Source organism: Protopterus annectens, chromosome 7.part0 (assembly GCF_019279795.1).
Source record: "Protopterus annectens isolate FY-2018-M chromosome 7.part0, PAN1.0, whole genome shotgun sequence".
In the NCBI taxonomy this organism is placed as follows: domain Eukaryota; kingdom Metazoa; phylum Chordata; order Ceratodontiformes; family Protopteridae; genus Protopterus; species Protopterus annectens.
The window spans coordinates 1,266,220,023-1,266,240,891 of record NC_056739.1 but is presented as its reverse complement, the minus strand read 5'-3'; the positions used below and the strand labels follow the sequence as shown (position 1 = coordinate 1,266,240,891).

The 20,869-nt window shown below is 42.8% G+C and overlaps 1 protein-coding gene across 1 annotated transcript in view; it reads left to right on the top strand.

The window, feature by feature from the left end:
• The window catches only part of AAGAB (alpha and gamma adaptin binding protein), a gene marked incomplete in the record, with an annotated part of 888,073 nt that overhangs the window by 251,973 nt on the left and 615,231 nt on the right, over positions 1 to 20,869 (top strand).

The window sequence follows — 20,869 nt, the reverse complement described above, 5'->3', positions numbered from 1 at the left end:
TGTGAAGTGTGCATTTTCTCCTCGACCGAGGTTCACCTTTTAAGATTGTGTGGCAGTGTTTACTAAGGTTTAACACACAGGATGTGTGTATAGTGCACTTAATTTACTAATCTTGACATGACATTTTTTAGTAAGATTGTTTCTGCAATATAGCTTTCTGGGTTTCAGCCTTCTAAGACAAAATATATTAAAACTCTAAGGATCGTAATAAACTTCATCTAGTCAGTTGTGGGTCGATTTGCCTAACTCGGCTTGAATTTTGAGGATTCAGTCTGGACCGAAACAATGTAGAAATTAATGTTTTATAGTAAACCCACCCCTATATCATTCTAATAATTTCCAGGGAATTTGAAACTTGAGAGAGGTGGTAAATTCCACTAGAGCAACCTGGAAATTCATTGAAATTTTCAGTGAAGTAGTGTCACAGTCAGCCATGTTATGGTCAACTTAGTGATTTTATTATTCTGCTCTGATAAGATTCCTTTTGAATTTTCTTTGCTTTACTCATAGAGGGTAATATAGTGGTTTTCTCCTTGTATACAGGGTTAACTGTATTAAAGCTATAAATGAGGTAGGATTATCTGTACAGTGTTGGGATCACATGGTTTCTGAATAGATGTTTTTGCTAAAATGAACTGTCAACTTCATCTTTATTTAGGTGCATTTAGCAAAGCGCTGCTAACAACAATAAAACACAACTAAAAAGAATGAAGTAAAGTAATAAAACAGTAATAAAACCAAAGTATATCAGTATTAAGTATAAACATTATTTATGCCAGTAAAAGTTAAAATGAGTAATGGGGAGGGGTGGCGGACATAAGTAAAAGAACAAAACCAAACAATGTAAGTCTGTAATCTTAGTGTACAAGATGGTCAATTTTGGGTACAGGTAAAATCAGTGCTTATTTTTAATGAAATTATTTGCATTTTGGACATAAGGTGTTTTTTTCCTTATTGAATTTCAGGAGAATGTAGGTTCTTAAGTTGGATCCAAATGTTTTGTATTGCCCTTGTTTGTATAAAGCAGGTGTCATTAAGGCAATAGTCCTTAAACACTGATCAAATCATTATTTTTTTTTCTCTGAAGACTTTAAGTCAAATGGCATCAATTCTGCTGAATTTTGCTACAGAACCCAGTGGCGTTTAGATGTATAAAATCAATGTTTTCATGGACTAGGAAAGTGCCTCAGTTAAGTTAAATGTGTATCAGAAAGTGTTTAATAAGTAATAGAGTGCATTAAAAGGTAGAGATCATTTTAGGCTTGTGTTCGAGGAAGTTGCATCTCCACTTTCAGCCTTTGTTCAAGTACTTAACTGTTATAAAATTGCCAGTGTAGGGGGCGGCAGTGGCACAGTGAGTAGTATTGTTGCATCACAGCAAGAGGTAGCCTGGTTCAATTCTCTGATGGGTGCCTTCTGTACAGAGTCTGCATGTACTCCCTGTGTTCGCATGGATTTTCTCCATGTGTTGTGGTTTCCTTCCACATTCCAAATACATACAGTAGATGGATTGGACACTAAATTTACAATAGGTATGTGTGTGACTGTGTGGTGTGGAAGAACTAGTGCGCAGGGCTTAGCCACCCTGTGGTGTAAACCTTGGCTCTACATGATTGTCACTGACTTCATGTGAAAAAATGTGAAAAAGGGGCTGTGGATGTGTGTTCAAGACAGTGAAATATACCATCATCTGTCTTGGACTGCTGTCTTGAAATAATGGGCATATAACTATACTAGCAGTGCAAAGCTAAAGGCATATGAAAAGGAGAGGCAAGACACCTTGGGGGGGGGGTCATTGAGACATACTCAGCAGTTTGAGAAAATCTGAAACATAATGACCTTTTAATTGTAGAATTAAATTTAATCAAAGCCATGGCCCGAAGCTCAATGCCAAAAAGTATATTGTCATCCCCTTTGGTAAAAACTCTGTACCCATGAACTACCACATAGCTGGTAGTCTACTTAATGCCGAAAATGTGATGAGACCTTGGGACACAGGTGGACAGTAGTCTCTCCTTTGGTAATCACATCGCCACAGTGGTCAGGAAATCCTTCTACGTGGCTCATCTCATTACAAAAGGATTCTCATCTAGAAAAAAAGAGGTCATTGTTCCCCTCTACTCATCACTCATTAGACCCAGTATAGAGTACAATGCCCCTTTTGGTATGTACCTCAGAAGACCTCTACAACTGGAAAGACCACAGAAATACCTCACAAAGCGGATTACTGGCCTCAAACAGATGCCCTAAGCAGACCGCCTCAAAAAACTACAGCTTTACTCCATCGCATATCGCCTACTCAGGGGCGATCTCTGCCTAACACACAAAGCTATGTCATACCCAGAGCGGTTGGACATGCTCCACTTAAAGAAATCCCAATCCCTCCAAGCTACACGCTCTAGGGACCTAAACCTTGTCACCACATTAAACAGAACATGCTGGAGGGATAGATTCCTGTCCCAGAGACTTCCCATACTGTGGAACAGACTACCTATCTATGTCAAACAGAGCTCCTCATTAGCACTCTTCAAGAAAAATCTTGATGATTGGATGGGAAATGGGAAATTCACCCCAGGGATCACTTCTGTGGCTCTGCTCGACAGGGGCACAGGAAATAATTTTCTTGGGTGGCGAAAGCCAGGGTACATTTTTTGGCTAGGCTTATATAGGCCCTAGGGCCAATAGCCTAGTACCTACCTATGAACCTATAAGAAGAACAATGACAAACCGCAGAGAACATGAATTTCCCAAAAAGCACGTTTTGGCATCAGAAAAAAGACGTCTTTTGTGACCTGCCTGGGCCACCTTTCATGTGTTGCTCTTACCATGTGTTAAGAGATTTCATGAGGATCCTCCTTTATAGAGGAATGGAAACCTGTAGCATGGAGAAGTTGACATGCAGGGCTGCCTTTGTCCTAGTAGTTGAAAAAGTTGGAACTGTATATGTCAGATTGATTTTTGTGTGCTTACTGGATACTGCAGTTCTTTTGGGCTTGCTTACTAAGAAATAAAAATACACACATGTCATTTCAGTGTTACTAAGATGTGGATGCAACTGCTGCACAGTATGTAATCACTTATGACCTTGGGTTATCATAGTATAATCACCAAGGCACATTTTTTTTATTTTATTTTATACATGTGGTTGCTGTAATTTGCTTTATGTGCTATGCAGTGGTCATTGTGTACTGTCTACATGTGAGACGCACCCTGCCAGCTATCATATTCACTGCAGAGCGATGTGCGCAGGCCGCTTTAACCAAAGCCACAGTATTATCTTATAGGGATACAAACAAATAATTTTTTGGCAAAGGTCGCTGATAAATGTTATTATTTTGCTCTGGTTAATCATTCATAGGTTCATAGGTTGGTACTAGGCTATCGGCCCTAGAGCCTATACAAGCCTAGCCGTAACAGTTCCCTGGATATTTCTTCCCACCATATTTACTTCTCTGGATCCCTGTCTAGCAGGGTGACTGACATGATCCCTGGGGTGAATTTCCTATCTCCCATCCAATCATCAAGGTTCCTTTTGAAGAGGGCCAAGGAGGCGCTCTGCTTGACATGTATGGCCAGTCTGTTCCAGAGTATGGGGAGTCTTTGGGTCAGGAACCTATCCCTCCAGCATGTTTTGCTCATTGTGATGACAAGGTTTCGATCCCTGGAGCGTGTGGCTCTGAGGGATTGGGATTTCTTTAAGTGGAGCATGTCCAACAGCTCAGGGTTTGACATGGCTTTGTATGTTAAGCAGAGATCGCCTCTAAGTAGACTATATGCCACAGAGTATAGCTGGAGTCTTTTTAGGCGGTCAGCATATGACATCTGCTTTAGGCCTGTGATTCTTTTAGTGAGGTATTTCTGTGGCCTTTCCAGCTGTTGCAGATGTCTTGTGAGGTACATACCAAATGGGGCATTGTACTCTATAATGGGTCTAATGAGTGATGAGTAGAGGGGAACAATGACCTCTTTTTTTCTGGATGAGAAACCTTTTGTGATGAGGTGTGCCACGTAGAAGGATTTCCTGACTGTTGTGGCGATGTGGTTATGGAAAGTGAGACCAATGTCCACCTGTGTCCCCAAGTCTCTCATCACACTTTTGATATTTAGTGTACTACCACCCATGTGGTAATTCATGGGTACATGTTTTTTTTCCAAAGGGGATAACTGTACATTTCTTGGCATTAAGCTTGAGCCCATGGCTCTGGCACCAGGCATCTGTAAGGCCCTTTTGTAGATTATCCATATAATTTGGGTATTCAGTAATTGCTCCCAGTTTGCAGTCATCTGCGAACTTTGTTAGCCAGTGTCCCTTAGTGTTGGCCTGTACTTCAGAGAAGTAGATGCCAAACGAGTGGTCCCAGGACTGAACCCTGAGGTACTCCACTTGTCTGGGGCTGGATTTGGAGTAGGCTACTTTTACAGTTTGGGTTCTGTCAGTAAGCCAGTTGGCAACCCATCGAGTGACGTAGGGATTTATACCCAGCTTAGCAAGTTTATCTTTGATTCCAGAGTGGGAGATGGTGTCGAAGGCCTTGGCAAGGTCCAGATAGGCTGTGTGGGCTGCCTTACCCTCATCCACAGCTCTGTAGACTGATTCGAAGTCAGTCAGTCAGGTTCAGGAGACAAGATCAGCCCTTCACAAACCCAAACTGGGTGGGGTCCAGTGTTTGAAGGTTGCCAGTGGCTTTGTTTATAAGTTCCATGCCCTTGCAGATCAGGCTTGTCAGACTGATGGGACGGTAGTTCCCGGGATCCAGGGTGGATCCCCCCTTGTGGAGTGGGATAACTGTAGTTGTGCACCACTCAGTGGGCACGAAGCCTGAGGTGAAGCTATGCTTAAGCATGACACTTAGGTGCCAGTTCATTTTGTAGTTCATTTAGTACACAGCCTGGGATGTCATCTGGTCCCATGGATGCTGTATTCTTAGCTTTGGAGAGTGCAGTTTCTACCTGTGTGGCCGTGATTACTGGAATTTGGCAATCTTTTGTTATTGAGATGGGTCCTTTAGGGGGTGAGAGGGAGGTGAAGTTGGCACTAATTCGATCTGCCAGGATATTGGCAAAATCCTTGGGATCAGTATATTTAATGCCATTCTGTTGAAGCTCAGAGCAGATGTGAGCATTGCCATTTAGATTCTTGGCATAACTTTAGAATGCCTTGTGGTTGTCTTTGGAATATTTGGCAATTTTATTTTCGTAGCTAGCTTTTGAGGATTTTATGAGGGATCTCCGCTTCTTACTGAGGCTGGTGTGGGAATTTTTTGCATCCTGGGATTTTCCTCTTTTCTGCAACAGTTTCTTTCTTCTGTTGTATAGTTTGTTTATAGCAAAGGCCACCAGATTGGCTTCATTTTTTTGGAGGAGAGCATCTTGGTTCTATTTGGGATGGCATGATTCATGCATGAGTGGATGTGCTCGTACAGTGCCTTAGTGTAAGATTCTGCAGTCGAACGTTCAGATCCCGTCTGCATGGGTGTCATGAAGTTTGTCACTTCTGACTTGAGTAGCATGAAGTTGGCTTTGGAGAAGTTTTTTAAGGAGGTTTCCGTACTGGGGAGTGGGGGGTGGGGGGGTGGGATGTGGATATCAAGGGTGATTTGCTTATGGTCAGACCTGACCAATGAGGGGGTGACCACTGGTGCAGAGCAACTGTCTCCCAGGTTGGTAATGACCAGGTCTAGGATACTGGAGCCCCTGGTGGGACAATGGATTAGTTGATCCAGGGCATTGGAATTTATGAATTCCAAGAACCTTTGGGAAAAGGAGTTGGTACCCAAGTAGTTTTCCCAGTTAATGGCAGGGTAGTTGAAATCACCCAGTATTAGGGTGTTTGTTGTATCTTAATATTTTCCAGTATGTTTAGAAAGGTGTAGTGAGAATCTTGGGGCATGGTGGGGGATCCTGTAGCAAGCTACAATTTGGATTGCAGTCTTACCTAGTGTTAGTTGCACTTGGAGAATTTCAGATGCATTGTGTTGGGCAGCTAGCCTGAAGGTGTGAATATCCTTGGTGAATATGGACACTCCTCCACCTTTAGTGTTTCGGTCTTGGTTTTGTGGCCGAAAAGTGTGGTAAGAGTTGTAGCCTGGTATTGCAGGGGTGATCTCTGGAGCCTTGAACCAAGTCTCAGTTACTGCACAGATATCGATGTTTTCCATTTTTAGGAGTGCTTCGAGAGAGTGCATTTTGAGGTTTAGACTTCTAGCATTGAGTAGCATTACCTTCAGATTTTGCATGCTTGTATCTGTTACGGTGGTGGTTTTGTCCTTTGAACCTTGCCTAAAGAAGGCACTATACGGGTGGCAAGAGCTTTAGCCAGTATCCTGAATCCCAGGGGTGACAGGTGCAGACCATCTCTGGCAAAGCATTGTGGTTTGTCTATCATGTCTTCCCAGGCAGACAGATACTGGATCCCCTTTGAATGACAGCAGAAGCTTAGCCAATTGTTGAAGTCAATCATTTTGTCCTTATACTGTGGTATTATTCTGGGCGAAGGCAGGATGCTACTCAGGGCTAGTGTCATACCTGCCTGGGTCACATGATCCGAGAGCTCTTCCATGTCTCTTTCCATGTAGTCCAGGGAGGTACGTCTCAAGTCATTCACTCCAGCATGGACAATGACAGAATCATATTTGTGCTTGTTGTGGAGTGACTTGAGTGCATGTGTTATGTGAAGGATCCTGGCACCCGACAGGCAGCTGACTGTAATTTTGTCCTTGTTCAGCCTGGTGAGTGGGACATCAGTGTGCCTGACTATAGAGTCACCTATGTAAAGTGTTAGGTACATTGTCTTGCCTTAGGGGCTGTTGTTGGGTGGCACACTGGTGTTGTGAGCTATGTGTCACTTTGGTTGTGACTGGTGTTTGTTTGCGTTTCAACTTCGGAGGTCCTTGTTGCTTGGGCAGGTTAATGTTAGGGCCTCCGCATATGTGTAGGTGTTGCCATGTGTGGGTGTTGACGGTGTGGGTTTTGAAGAGCTATGAGTTGCTTGAGGTGTAGTGCAGGTGTTAACTTTTTCCTCTTAACTGTCTAGCACAATCTTGGCTGGAGAGAGCTTTGCTTCCAGTTTGGCTATGTAAGTGCATCTCTCGCAGGTTGTAGTGTTGGGTGGTAGGAGGAGAGGGTTGTCTCTATACATGAGGCAGTTGCCACATTGCCCCAGAATGCCCAGTTTCACCAGGTGGACAGGAGAAATCACTGGAAGCTGACCCTTGGACATGCCTGCTTAGGTGCTTTTTTTTTTGTATAGTATAAGAGCTGTTTTCCCTTACCTTTGCAAGGTACTTTGCAATTATAGGCTGTTTAGTGCCTATGATTAATTTCTCCTTATTGACAAGGAGAGTTGTGCTTGTATCAGTTTCCGGCTTCCTAGTGCTTTTCAGCAGGTTTTAGAGCAAGTGCTAGTCACAGGGGTTCAGATTTTAGTGCTACTACTGAGAAACCAGCTAATTCTAAGGGAAAATTTGAAGAGCAGACTTTCTGGCACCTGGAATAGTTTAACTGCAGCCTTACGGTGCTGCACGATGCGAAAAATGTGCTAATGCACGTGTTTTTAAGCCAGAAAGTTGAAAGGGATAGTAATCGGCCCAAAAAGGCTAACAACAATTTCAGAGCTGGAAACCACTCCTCTAGTGTTAGGCAGTACAATGCTCACCACTCCCACTGGTAAGCAGTAGGAGTTCCCTCTACCACAGCAAGGTCTGGATAGCTCTGAACACAGAAAATAAAGTCCTGAGACAAGCAAAGCCTGGGATCTGGACTGGCTAGGAAAGGTGGGAAACGAGCAAACAAGACAGTATTTTTGTTAAAACAGGCTAAACAATGCAATAATACAGTAAATAAACACAGAAAATGCTAACACACTCGAGTGTGTAGTCCTAAACAGTAAATGCAATTAAAACTCTACAAAATTAGCAATTTAAAACTTTTTAAATGAAGCAAGGCAAGTACACAACTGAAAAACAATTTGAGGCAGTAATACAGCAGAATAAGTAGCTAGTCTGCATATTCAGAGAAGTCTATATATACAGAAAAGATGCTAAAACACACAAACAATTTGGATGCAGTGCAACCTAGAGCACTTGAGTTGTAGCAATATTAAGGCAAATATCACTTCAAGAATTTTAGCAAAATGTAAGCCACATCTGCCATGCACAGCCAAGAGCACCATGGCCAACAGGAAGAGCATTAAATAATTTTCAGAAGGGTCAGACAGTGCTAGTAGACAGGCTCTACCCAAATTAAGTTAGTTTATTCGACTGCAGTTTCCTAGCGGAGGCAAGCCAGTGCCTCCAATGAGAACTTCAGTTGCACTGTTGTTGACTGCAGCTGTCTTGTTTTAGCCATCTATGGCACCAGTTATTTTTCTGATGTTTACATTGTCTGTTGCTGAGGAGAGTGTATTGAGCATGAGGGGCTCATGAATGAAGAGAGTGTGAGAGAGAGAAGGTTGGATGATGTGTGGATAGTGAATCAGGAAGTGCAATGGATTAGCAAGGAGGAAGTAAGGACAGCTATGAAGAGGATAAAGAATGAAAAGGCTGTTGGTACAGGCGGCATACCTGTGGAAGCATGGAGGTGTTTAGAAGAGATGACAGTGGATTTTTTAACCAGATTGTTTAACAGAATCTTGGAAAGTGAGAGAATGTCTGAGGAGTGAAGAAGTGTATCTGTACTGATTTTTAAGAGTAAGGGTGATGTGCAGAGCTGTAGTAACTACAGAGGGATAAAATTGATCAGCTGCAGCATGAAGTTATCGGAAAGAGTAGTGATACTAACTTAAGAAGTGAGATGATGATTAGTGAGCAGCAGTACAGTTTCATGCCAGGAAAGAGCACTACAGGTGCTATGTTTGCTTTGAGGGTGTTGATGGAGAAGTATAGAGAAGGTCAGAAGGAGTTGCATTGTGTCTTTGTGGTCTTGAGAAAGCATATGACAGGCTGTGTAGAGAGGAGTTGTGGTATTGTATGAAGAAGTATGGAATAGCAGAGAAGTATGTAAGAGTGGTACAGGATATGTGCGAGGACAGTGGTGAGGTCTGCGGTATGAGTGCCAGATATGTTCATGATGGCAGTGGGATTGCGTAAAGGATCAGTTCTGAGCCCTTTATTTGCAGTGGTGATGAGCAGATTGACAAGTGAGATCAGACAGGAGTCCTTGTGGACTATGATGCTTGCCGATGACATTGTGATCTGTCGTGAGTATGGGGAACAGGTTGAGGAGACCCTGGAGAGGTGGAGATATGCTGTAGTGAAGACTAAGACAGAATATGTATGTGTGAATGAGATGGAAGACAGAGGAATGGTGAGGATGCAGGGAGCAGAGTTGGCAAAGGAGGATGAGTTTAAATACTTGGGATCAACAGTTCAGAGTAATAGAGAGTGTGGAAGACAGGTGAAGAAAAAAATGCAGGCAGGGTGGAGTGGATGGAGAAGAGTGGCAGGCGTGATTTGTGACAGATGGGTACCAGTAAGAGTGAAAGAGAAGGTCTTCAAGATGGTAGTGAGACCAGCTGTGTTTATTTGGGTTGGAGATGTTGGCACTGACTAAAAGACAGGAGTTCGAGCAAGAGGTGGCAGAGTTAAAGATGTTAAGATTTGCATTAGGTGTGACTAGGGTGGACAAGATTAGAAATTGAGTATATTAGAGGGTCAGCTCAGATTGGATGGTTTGGAGACAAAGCCCGAGATGTGAGATTCTGTTGGTTTGGACATGTGCTGAGGAAGGATGCTGGGTATATTTTGCGAAGGATGCTAAGGGTAGAGCTGCCAGGTAAGAGGAAAAGAGGAAGGCCCAAGGTAAGGTTTATGGATGTGGTGAGAGAGGACATGCAGATGGTTAGTGTGACAGAGCAAGATATAGAGAGCATGAAGAAATGGAAATAATTGATCCACTGTGGCGACCCCTCAGGGGAGCAGCTGAAAGAAAAAAAATAAGACATTGTCTGTTGCTGCTTATGTAAAGCTGGTCACCTTCCATTGTTAAATGCTAATAATGCACAGGATTCATTCTTTCATACACACATGCATTTCTTGATGTGTGTTGAGGAGTTGGCTCTTTCCCAGTATTTCTTTTCTACTAGTCATGTTTGTGCTAGAGAGCTGTACCTTGTACATCACATGGTAGTTCTGCATAGCTGCACCCATACTGCTACTGTTTGGTAACGTGATACCATATCATATTATATTATATTATTATTTTTATCCGAGTTCAAGAGGCAGGACCTTCCTTGTCCTGCATATTTGTGTTTACAAAGCTGCTGTATTCTCATCTGCCTAAAAAAGTAATGCAAAACTGAAGTCATTTGGCCAAAGTACCATCCATCATAAGATTACAGAGAGCACTACATATGTATATTTGCAGATATTCAGTATTACACCTGTGCAAAGTAGTACATAATTAATTCTGTCCTTTTACTGTCTAGTGTCATGTTTATAATATTTCAGTGGACACAACGCATGTTGTGCACATGTGTAGTGTGAGTATGTGTATATGAATGCATGGACATCACATGTATGCATGATGTCCACCCTACGCAGGTGTCTATGTCTAAAAGTTTTAAAGTATTTTAAGGGACTTTGGGAAGTGTGTTATGCATATCACATTGTACTTTTTGTGAAAACACGACTTTTTGATATTTACCTGTTTACCGACTATTGCTGGCATTGCTAGCAGGGTTTTAGACTTGTTTCTCATCTTAACCATGAAACAGTTTACTGGTTCTTTCTTCCACAGGACACAAGAAAATTATTGTACAGCCTTTGCCAGTTCAGCAGGCTGCTTCCTGTCCTCAACTACAGGTGAGTGACTGCAGTGGCCATTTCAGGCTCGGATCACTCCTGTTTTTCCAGACCCCCCGCCATTTTACCCACATTCTGGCCTCCCTCCACCATGCACATTATTATTTGTATATTTTTATTTATTCATTTATTTGCTTGTTTTTGCTTTCTCGCACTGTCTTACTATTTAGTTATTTCCTGCATCCTTTCAATACACCTCAACCAACTAAAACTGCAAATTAACAGTTGTAAAAGAAATAGTGACATTAAGCCAGGTATCTGGGAGCTACTAGGTGTACAGAAGCCATGTGGATCTAGATCCCCTTGGGTGGAGTTTAGAGCTTTTGTACAACCTTTTGAACTAATAATAGGCTGAACAAACATCTTGACTAAGGAATAATATACACTGTATATAGCAAACCTGTAGTATCAGTGGGTCATCTGGCAGCACAATCACCTTTGGTGTTGAAGATCAGATTGTGGGCTTTGTTCCCACCTCATCTGCTGTGCAGCATAAAGCTGTTGAAGCCCTCCTGTGTGAACTGTGCTTCAGGTAACACATTAAACTGTGGTCTCATCTGAGTTGGTGTTGGCTCAGGAGGATATAAAAGATCCTACAGCATTGTCAAAAAGAGTAGGGGAATTTTGCTGATGCTCTAGCTGGATTCCCCCTAGTCAGTAGAGTACTCTTAGGTTCCCCAAAATTAGTCTGCAGGCCTAGTGGGACTAATCCTGTCAAAAAGCATCTAGGCATCATTATAAGGAAACCGGATCACACTAGCTGAGCATTAACGTATGTGAATAAATAATGTAGACACCAGAAGCATACCAGTCAACTTCTTTGCACAAGAGTCAGGGATGAAACCACAAAATGGGGGATCAGTGACCCAAAGTTGGGGACTGTTTTTGAAATTTAATAGAAAACCAGGTTTTGCAGCAATGTACATTTTCTGAAAAACAAGAGAGATGAAACTCTTAATTTCTGACAATACTAGCTGGCTGTAAATCTCAGTGTTTTACCAGAAAGTCAAACATTTGTGTAAGAGGGCAAAAAAAATATGAGGCAAAATCATGGACAGATCATGTCATGCTGCAGAACAGGAAGGTAAGGCGAAAGGAATGCAGCTAGTCTAAACTAGTTGGCAGTAAAGTTGGACTGAAGAACTTACAGCAATGACCTCCTTCCACAGTCCTGAAAACAAGAGGACATTACTGCATCACTGTGCAAAAAAAGCACAGTTGTGTAAAATCTTACCATAAGAGTAGATGTCCTTCTCTTGACTGTTGTAGTATTCTTGAAAGAAGGGATGTCCTGTCCTGGGCATCTCGTCACCTGGCTAGTATTGAAAAGCTTGAAAAGGATCTTATGTTGCTGTCACAAAACATGGGGGATAAAAGGGACATACAGATGCAACTACCCAGTACCGAATTGCCCCAGGAGAGAATAGTCCTCATAGGACAAAGGAGACTATGCACATACAGAAGGAAAAAGTCAGAAGAAAGAAGAGTGGGTTGGAGGGCGTGAGCAAATACTGCAACAGTGAAGAGAAGGACATCTACTGTTATGGTAAGATTTTACACAACTGTATTATGTCCTTTCTATATCACTGTTGCAGTATTTTTGAAAGAAGGAAGAGCAAAAAAAGCTCAAAAACAGAATGGGAAGTGGACAGTTGAGAAGAGCCCTCAACAAACCCACATAAAATGGTTTCCGCAAAACCTGCTTTGGCCCTAGAAACCATATCCATCTTGTAATGCTTAGTAAAGGTGTGCACTGAAGAACAAGTAGCAGCTTCATGGATGGAATTGTTGTCCAACCCCTTGAAGAAGGCACCAGAAGAGGCAACAGCTCTAGGAGAATGAGTTCTAACCAAAGCAGAAATTTGCCTTGAAAAGAATAACAAAAAGAAATTACCTTAGATATCAATGAGGAGATGGTTTGCTTAGAAAGAGCCAAACCCTAGATCTCCAGGAAGAGATGGTTTGCCTAGAAGCAGTCAAACCCAAAGACCTGGGATGAAGAGAAACAAAAAGCTGATTGGACTTGTGAATAGTCTTAGTTTTATCCAAATAGTACCCGAGTTGTCTGTGCAAATCTAAGGTATGCAGGACCCCCTCAGTAGCAGACTGATGAAAAGGGAAAAAAGAAGGGAGTTGTACTGACTGATTTAAAGAACAACTCATTCACCACCTTGGTTATAAAAGAAGGATTAGTATGAAGGAGCACCCTATCCCTGTAAAAGGAGGAATGGCCATATGGACCGGGAGCTCAGAAACCCTCCAAGTAGAAGTAAGTGCCAGCAACAAAGCAGTCTTCCAAGTACAATGTTGCAAAGAAGCAGAAACTGCAAGCTCTAAAGGAGCCCGAGTCAATTTTTCCAAAACAAAGTTAAGGTCCCAAAGGAGGAAGAGGATTAATTTTTTTGGAGGCCTAATATGCAGGGTGCCTTTTTAAGAAATTGTTTAACCTCAAAATGAGAAGTCAAGGAGGAGTAAAGGGCAGATGAGCAGAAATGGCTGACAAATGGGCCTTCACAAAAGAATAGGCCAAGCCAGACTGGAGCAACTTACACTAATAAGAGAGGACCAGCGTGACCCCCACTGAAAAAGGAACCCGCACCAGACCAAAAATCTCTTCCATTTGGACATATAAGATTTTCTGGTTGAGGGTTTTCTTGCCATCTGTAAAACCCTTATGTCCTCAGAAAAGAGGTGCTGAAAGGGATCAGAACCCTATTTCCCACAATTTCAGTCTGAGTGGACAAGGGGAATGGATGAGAGACCCCTTGTCCTGTGTGAGGAAATCCAACTGGTGAGGTAACCTGTTATGATTGCCCCTAGCCAGATGCATTGAGGGGGAACCAGTGCTGTTGTAGCCAAAAGGGAGTCACTAGCATGGTTTTTGGGAAGCCAAGCTGAATCTTCTGCAGGATTCTTGGAAATAGAAGAAGAGAAGAGAAAGCATAAATAAGCCTCCCCCTCCCATGGAAAGGATAGGGCATCCGTTTTCCAGGTCAGATGGCATGGCACTCTGGAACAGAAGAGGGGAGGCAGAAAGATCTGCCTGAGGAGTACTCCACCGAAGGACAATGTCCGAAAACACATCTGTGAGGCATCCATTTGTGAGCCTATGTTTTGGACCTGCTCAGAGAGTCAACATCAACAGAGATTGTGCTCTGAAGGAATGTATACTGCCTGAATAGTTAACTGATAAGAGCCATTTCCCAAGCCTGAAGCATCATCATGCAGAGAAGGTAAGGTTTTATGGGATCTATATTACCATGTCGACAGGGCTGTTCCTCGAACACCCTTACATCAACAGATGTACTCTTGTTCTTCTTTCAGCTTTTCCCGGTTAGGGGTCACCACAGCGGAACTCCAGTCCGCTAATGATTGGCAGATTTTTTTAGGGGTGCCAAGGTGCCAGCTCGATGCCCAACCTTCAACGAAGGCACGCCCATTCTACGCATGTCTTTCAAATGCCACTCGACCGCGGGGAGGACATGCAGACTCCACACAGAAGGCGCTCCAGCCGGGAATCAAATGGGAGAACTCCTTGCTGTGAGGTAACAACACTACCGCTGCACCACCGCGGCTGTGTCAACACATATACACTGAAATACCTAAATGTCGAACGGCCACAAAAGCTATTTTTTCCCAGGGGAAAAAAATCGCTGGGCCAACAACCAACAAAACAAATCGACAGACACAATGAAGTGAGGGGGCTTTGACCCCTGCATGGGAAGGCTTTGCCCTCCCCCTCCTCTCCCACTTAAATATACCAACTCTGAGATCACACTACAGTGGAGGAAATGGCAAATTCTCGACAACAGCCCAGCGATTTTTTTTTTTCCCCTGGGGAAAAAAATCACTTTTGTGGCCGTTCGACATTTAGGTATTTTGGTGTACATGTGTCAACGTACAGGCGTTCGATGAACAGCCCTGTCGACATGGTAATATAGACCTGATTTCATGCCTCCCTGCTTGTTGACATACCACATTACTGTAGTTTTGTCAGTGTACACCCTTAAGGGGCCCAGAGAGAACAGGGGGTGAAAAGCCTGAAGGGCCAGAAGCAGAGCCCTCATCTCTTTGACGTTAATATGGTCTGATTTCTGATGGGGAGGACAAAGACCTGGAACTTTCAGGAGACCAAGAGATGCCCCACACCCCAAGTCCAAGGCATTGGTGCGCAGCTCTTGAGAAGGGAGTGGAGGCTGCAAGGGCCTGCCTGGCTTGAGAGAAAAATGTTGAATCCACCATTCAAATTCCTCCCTGAGACAGGGAAGAAGAGGTACACAAATTCCTCCCTGAGACAGGGAAGAAGAGGTACACTGAAAGTCTGAGGGTGACGATGTTGCAGCCAAACCAACTTGAGGTACCATTAAAGCTTCTGCATATGCATTGTGGCAAGATGAAGCATTGAAATAGAAGAGGCTATGAATCCCAGGGCCAGAAGAAACTTCCTGGCTGGCATGTCAGTCAGGGGAAGAAGATACTGGAAGAAGGCTGTCAATGGTAATACTTTTGGAGGTGGAAGAGAGGCCAGCATCAGTACCGTCTGAATCCTGCAACCCAGATGCCCATGATCCTAAGAGGGAGACGGGACGGATTTTGAAAGTTGATAGTAAATCCCAGACTGAAGAAGAGAGACATGAACTGCAGATCCTTCAACAATTGACTGGGAGATGGTGCCTGAAACAACAGGTCATCCAGATATGGAAAAATCTGAATGCCTTGGAGCCTGCAGATTACAATCACAGGAGCTAGGCATTTTGTCTATACCTTTGTGGCTGTAGAGAGACCAAAGGATAAAGCAGAGAACTGAAAATGAGAGGAAGACCCGTAGAAACACACAAACTTCCTGTAGAGAGGGTGAATAGGGATATGATGATAAACATCTTTCAGATCCAAGGTCACCAGAAAAGCTTGGGGTAATAAAAGGAAACTGAGTTTGAAGAGTATGCATCCAAAAAGAAGTGATCTCCAGAAAGAAGTTGACCAGAGAGACATCCAAAATAGGTCTCCAAGTGCCCTCCTTTTGAGGAGCCAGGAACATCCTGGAATAAAAACCACATTCCACATGGGAGGGGGGACATGTTGAATGGTCCCTTGGTTCAACCGGGACCTTTGAACCTCCAGGAAATGAGGAATTTGCTGTAGAGAAGATTGAGGTATCCCAGAAAAAGGGGGGAGAGATTTCCCTACCATGAAGTAACCCTGTTGGATGATGGAAAGAACACAAGAGTCTGATAAGACACCAGCTTGGAAGAGAAACTGAGAGCTGAAGGGACACTGGAACCTTGTCTGAAGGCAGCTGAGACAAATTGTCAAGGAGAAGTAGGCTTATCAAACTAAGGAGGCATCTGGCCACAGAAATCTGAAGCCTTAGCAGAGGGGGCCAGACTCTCACCCCCTCCTGCCCTTAAAGGTCTGGCGGGTTTGCCTGTGAACAAAAGCAGACCTCTGGAACTTGGGAATAGGAGAGACAAAAATATGTTTAAGGTCTTTCAAAGCTTTGCCTTTCTCTTGAAGAGACTTAAGTCAGCAGCAGCATTCCCAAAAAGATCCAAATGAGCATCCAACTTGTCCTTAATGTCCTCAGGAAGAGATTGGAGACAAAGCCAAGAATAACAACTCATGACGCATCCAAAAGCCGTGGCCCTGTAAGGCATCAGCATTATAGCTACACTTAATAGAGTGGTGAGCCACTTGAGAAGCAGAGCCTAAAAAAAGATGAGGCAGAGGATTTGCCATCAGAATCAGGGAGGGCAGAGAGAACCTGACAAGCCTGAGCTACCAAGGCCAGAGCATACCTGGTGACATGGGTCTGGGTAATGAATAGCCGAAAGGCCAAAGTAGAAGCATTAACTTTCTTACCAATCCTTTCCATTGCTCTGCTATCCTTGACAGAAGGAAAAGGCTTGGAAGAAGGCAAAAGTTTAGAAGGTTTGTCAGAAGAAACTGACACCACAGCAGGATCAGCAGAAGGACATTTAAATAAAAACATAGATCCTCAGGAACCTTCTAGAATCTTATCGGGTTTTTTAGGAGCAGGAGGCTGAGAATCGGGAGACTTGGAGGTAGCAATGAAAGCATCTAACAAGATGGTCAATACAGGAGGAACTGTCAATGGTTTAGGAGTTTCTACCCGAAGCAACTCATAACATCTTCTCTGAATGTCCGACACTTGAGAAGAATCCCACTTAAAGAATTCCATCCTCCTAGCAATTGTGTCCCCAAAGGACAGTTCCTCGAAACAAGATTCTGGGTCAACAGACTCCTCTGCATCAGAACCATAAGGGAAAGACATCTGTGAAGAATTGGACAAAGACCCCTCACCAGACAGGAAATCATCATCCGAGGAATCTGATTCCCTAAACCATTTAGAAGGGGTAGAGATTCAAGGAGAAGCAGGTAATAAAACCCCTTGAGGGTGCTTTAAGGCCATTAAGGCAGAGAATGAGCCCTGAATATACTCTTGCCATTCCCTTTGAGTATCCATAGGACAAGGTGAAACATGCTTCAACTTTTGTCTTTTTTTTTCTTGAAGGAACATCAGCCCTAACAAGTACTGGAGGTTCTGACCTTTGGTGAGACTCAAGAAGAGAATATGGAACTTCCTCCCTGACCAATATCTGTGGAATCCCTCTAGGATAATCAACTGCTGTTCCTTGATGTCCAGAGCAGACTCTTGCAAAGCCTCCTAGGACATACGAAAAGACTGATCCATGCCAGCCTCGTGCAGAGTCGCAGCAGAGGAATCCAAAGTAAACACCGAACAACCTTCAGAGCTATTACCTGCTTCTAGAGGGATGTCCGATGGAGGCTGGACAGCCAAAGAATCTGGCCAAGACATTATGGCCTTCATACCAAGCCGGGAGTATTTCAGGGTTAAAGGATTCAGCCGTAGTACCCTGGGCTAACTGTCTAAGCCATTGGTTTTCAAGACTTGAGAAGTTGATAGAATAAGAGGGAAAACAAATGGTTTTAGTATGTCTTGGGCCTTACAGATACTACAGGCGGTATGGTTGTGGGAAGCTCCAGACTAAAGACATTGATCATGACTATCCTTATGGGGAATCTGCCTCCCACACTGACATTTTCCCCCCTTGGGTGACGTGAACTCTAGATAATGATAAAAACATACAAGACCAAGAAGGAAACTTTTTAAAAGATAATTATAAAAACAAAAAAAAAAAAAAAAAAGACACTTACCTGGTGTTCTAAGAGGGCAGAACAGCAACAAAACATTCAAAATAACTGGCAACAGCAGCTTTCAAACTAGCGGTAAAACAAGTTCTGGGTAGTTGCATTTGTGTGTCCCTTTTACGCCCAATTTTTTTGTATGAGGAGCATAAATAAGACATATGGCACAAACAAGATCCTTTTCAAGCTTTTCGATAATGGCCGAGCGGCAGGCTGCCAGTGATGGGACATCCCTTCTTTCAAGAATACTGCACCAGTGATATAGAAGGGCATCTCACAATGACTGGGAACCATGAAAGTGGCAAATGAAAACATTTTGCAAATTAGTAGTATGATAACTATGTCCATACATCTGTGCAATTTATCAGCCTCTTACCTCCAGAATCGGACACATCTAGAAATTTCCAGAGGCAGTCGGTGCATTTTTAAATATTAGTACATTTAACTTCAGAAGCTGATAGAATAAGAGAAAGTGAATTAAAATGCATTTTCTGAAATAAAATAAGTGCATAACTTTGATACAGAGTGTAATCCACTACCTTTTAATATGAATTGGCATGCGTTTTCTGAAGTAAAATGTGCATGACTCGAATTTTTATTTATAAAGTGTAATCCACCACATTTTCCATAAAAATCACCAGTATAAGGAGAGTCTGGGCAGTTGAGTTATGTGCATGGATTCTCATTGAAACACACAAATCTTGGTATGTGAGAGATGGTAGAACCCTTTCAAATAGTGTATTTTTAAAACTTACTATATGTCCATAGGAGTAAAAACTCACCATTTCATTTGTACTTTTTCTAGTTACTGGGGCTGCTGTTCTAAGTAAATTACCTGTGGCTTAACAATCCTTTATTGCCTCATTACTACATAGGTGACTAAACATTCTCTGTTAAATTTCTTACTTATTTTATGAACACAAATTCAGAATAGTATTCAATCTTCCCACTTCCAAATGTAGAACATACTCGTACCTCTTGCAGTGCGGAACAAACTGGCAGAATGGGAAATGTTCCTCATAATGAAGTAAAGTTAAGAGTATAATGGGTTAGGGTAATATCTGAACAGTTAAAGTCGAGGCACCTTCATTCATTTACATGTGTATTAAAATTTTTGACTGGTAATTTGTCTGGGTAGAGCCCATTTTCCGCAGAGAAAGGCTCATCAGTATGAGTAAGACGTGTGCACAGGATAATGTTACCATTTTGTAATATCCATATGCTTTCAAAAAGTTTACTGAAGTTATGGAATGTGCTCCCACCCCCATCCCAGACAGTGTGTAGTATGCAGTTTACTGTTCCATAACATTGATATGATTTTGCATACCAGTGTCATTTATTATTTGACATTTGTTTACCTGGAAAGTCTGACTGGATCATAAAGTGCCCATTTTCAGCGAAGGCCAGAGAAGAAAATCTCGACAATCATAATTTTTCAAAAATCAATTGCAGATATTTTAAATCACTAAGTATCATGTTACACTACAAAAGATGAGTGGAAATATTTGTAATGAGGAGAAAAACAGAAGCTCTATTTCATAGAGTACAGTGAGAAACATGAGTTGGAGAAAATATGAGAGGAAAACCTCATTAGTCATATTTGTTACATAGATTAATATGCGATAAAGGAGACCTGAGACAAATCTAATAAAATATTTAAGATATATTAGAAATTATATGTTTAAAGACAGTGAGGAGAAATTGAGTGATGTCTTTGAGGATGGTGCTGATACAGTTATAGAAGGGAGAAGGACAGAGAGAAAAGGAGAGTAGTGCAGAGTAGGGTGTCTTCAGGTAGCTTAGGTAGATCAGAGTGTGTGATATACCTTGAAGAAGCTTTCCAGTCAGCAAGCACATGCATATAAGTGCTGAGCACTTGCAAGCAAGAGTTCCATTTTGTAGTGAGCAGTCAAGATGTAAGCATGCATGTGCATACTAGTCAGTCAGTTTGTTTAAGTTTAATGATGTTCTTCATGTTTTGTTGTTGCAGTATTCACATTTGGGTTATCCCTGCCAGGGTAGCCCTCGTCTGGCCCGAATACCAGACGCTTAGTATTTCTGTGTCGGTTGCTGTCGCTTCAGAACTGACTTCAGGTTGTCAGTAGTATAAAATAAGGCAGCTGACACCATTACATCAGTCTTTCTTGCTGTGGAGCCCGAAGCAGAAGCAGTTTGCATGAGTGCCGGTCAGCTGCTACCTGAGTTTCGTCTACCGATTTTAAAGCTGAAGTCTTCTAAAGCTAAGTACCCCGTTGGGGATCCTTGTTTCTTCCACTAACTGATGTCAGAAAAAGTTAATTGTCTTGCCTGTGGAAAGCAAATACCACAACGAGACTTTCATTCTTACTGCGTCACTTGTTTAGGCCCAGACCACGACATCCCCCGCTGTCGCTTCTATGCTTTGTTCAAAGCCAGAACTGTCCATCGTCGGGCCCTTATTGTAGCTAGATATTTTCGCTTATAGTCCTCTGACTCCGATATGGCTTTGGTAAGCCATCAGACAGCAGATCTTCCGAAAAAAAGTAAAGATCCAAACCTACCGACAAAGCTTTCGTTAAGTTAGTAGTCAGTTCTCGGGTCCTCAGTGAGGTGCTTTCACAGCCCCTGATACCTGCTTCTGTGGATTCTGAACACAAACCGATGTCTTCTTTCGCCGACTACCGTTCTTTCGAAAACGACCGAGTTTATGCCCAGGGTACAAGCCACACTCAAGAAACTGATGACCCAATCTCAGGCACCTGCTACCTTGCCTCAGTCTCATATGCTTAAAATGACGGAAGACCTTATCATGCTGATCAAGGGAAGCCAGGCTACCCCCTCCAAAAGGAAAAGAGATCTGTCCCCTGTAGTTTTGTCTGAACAAGAGTCCAATGACACTGATG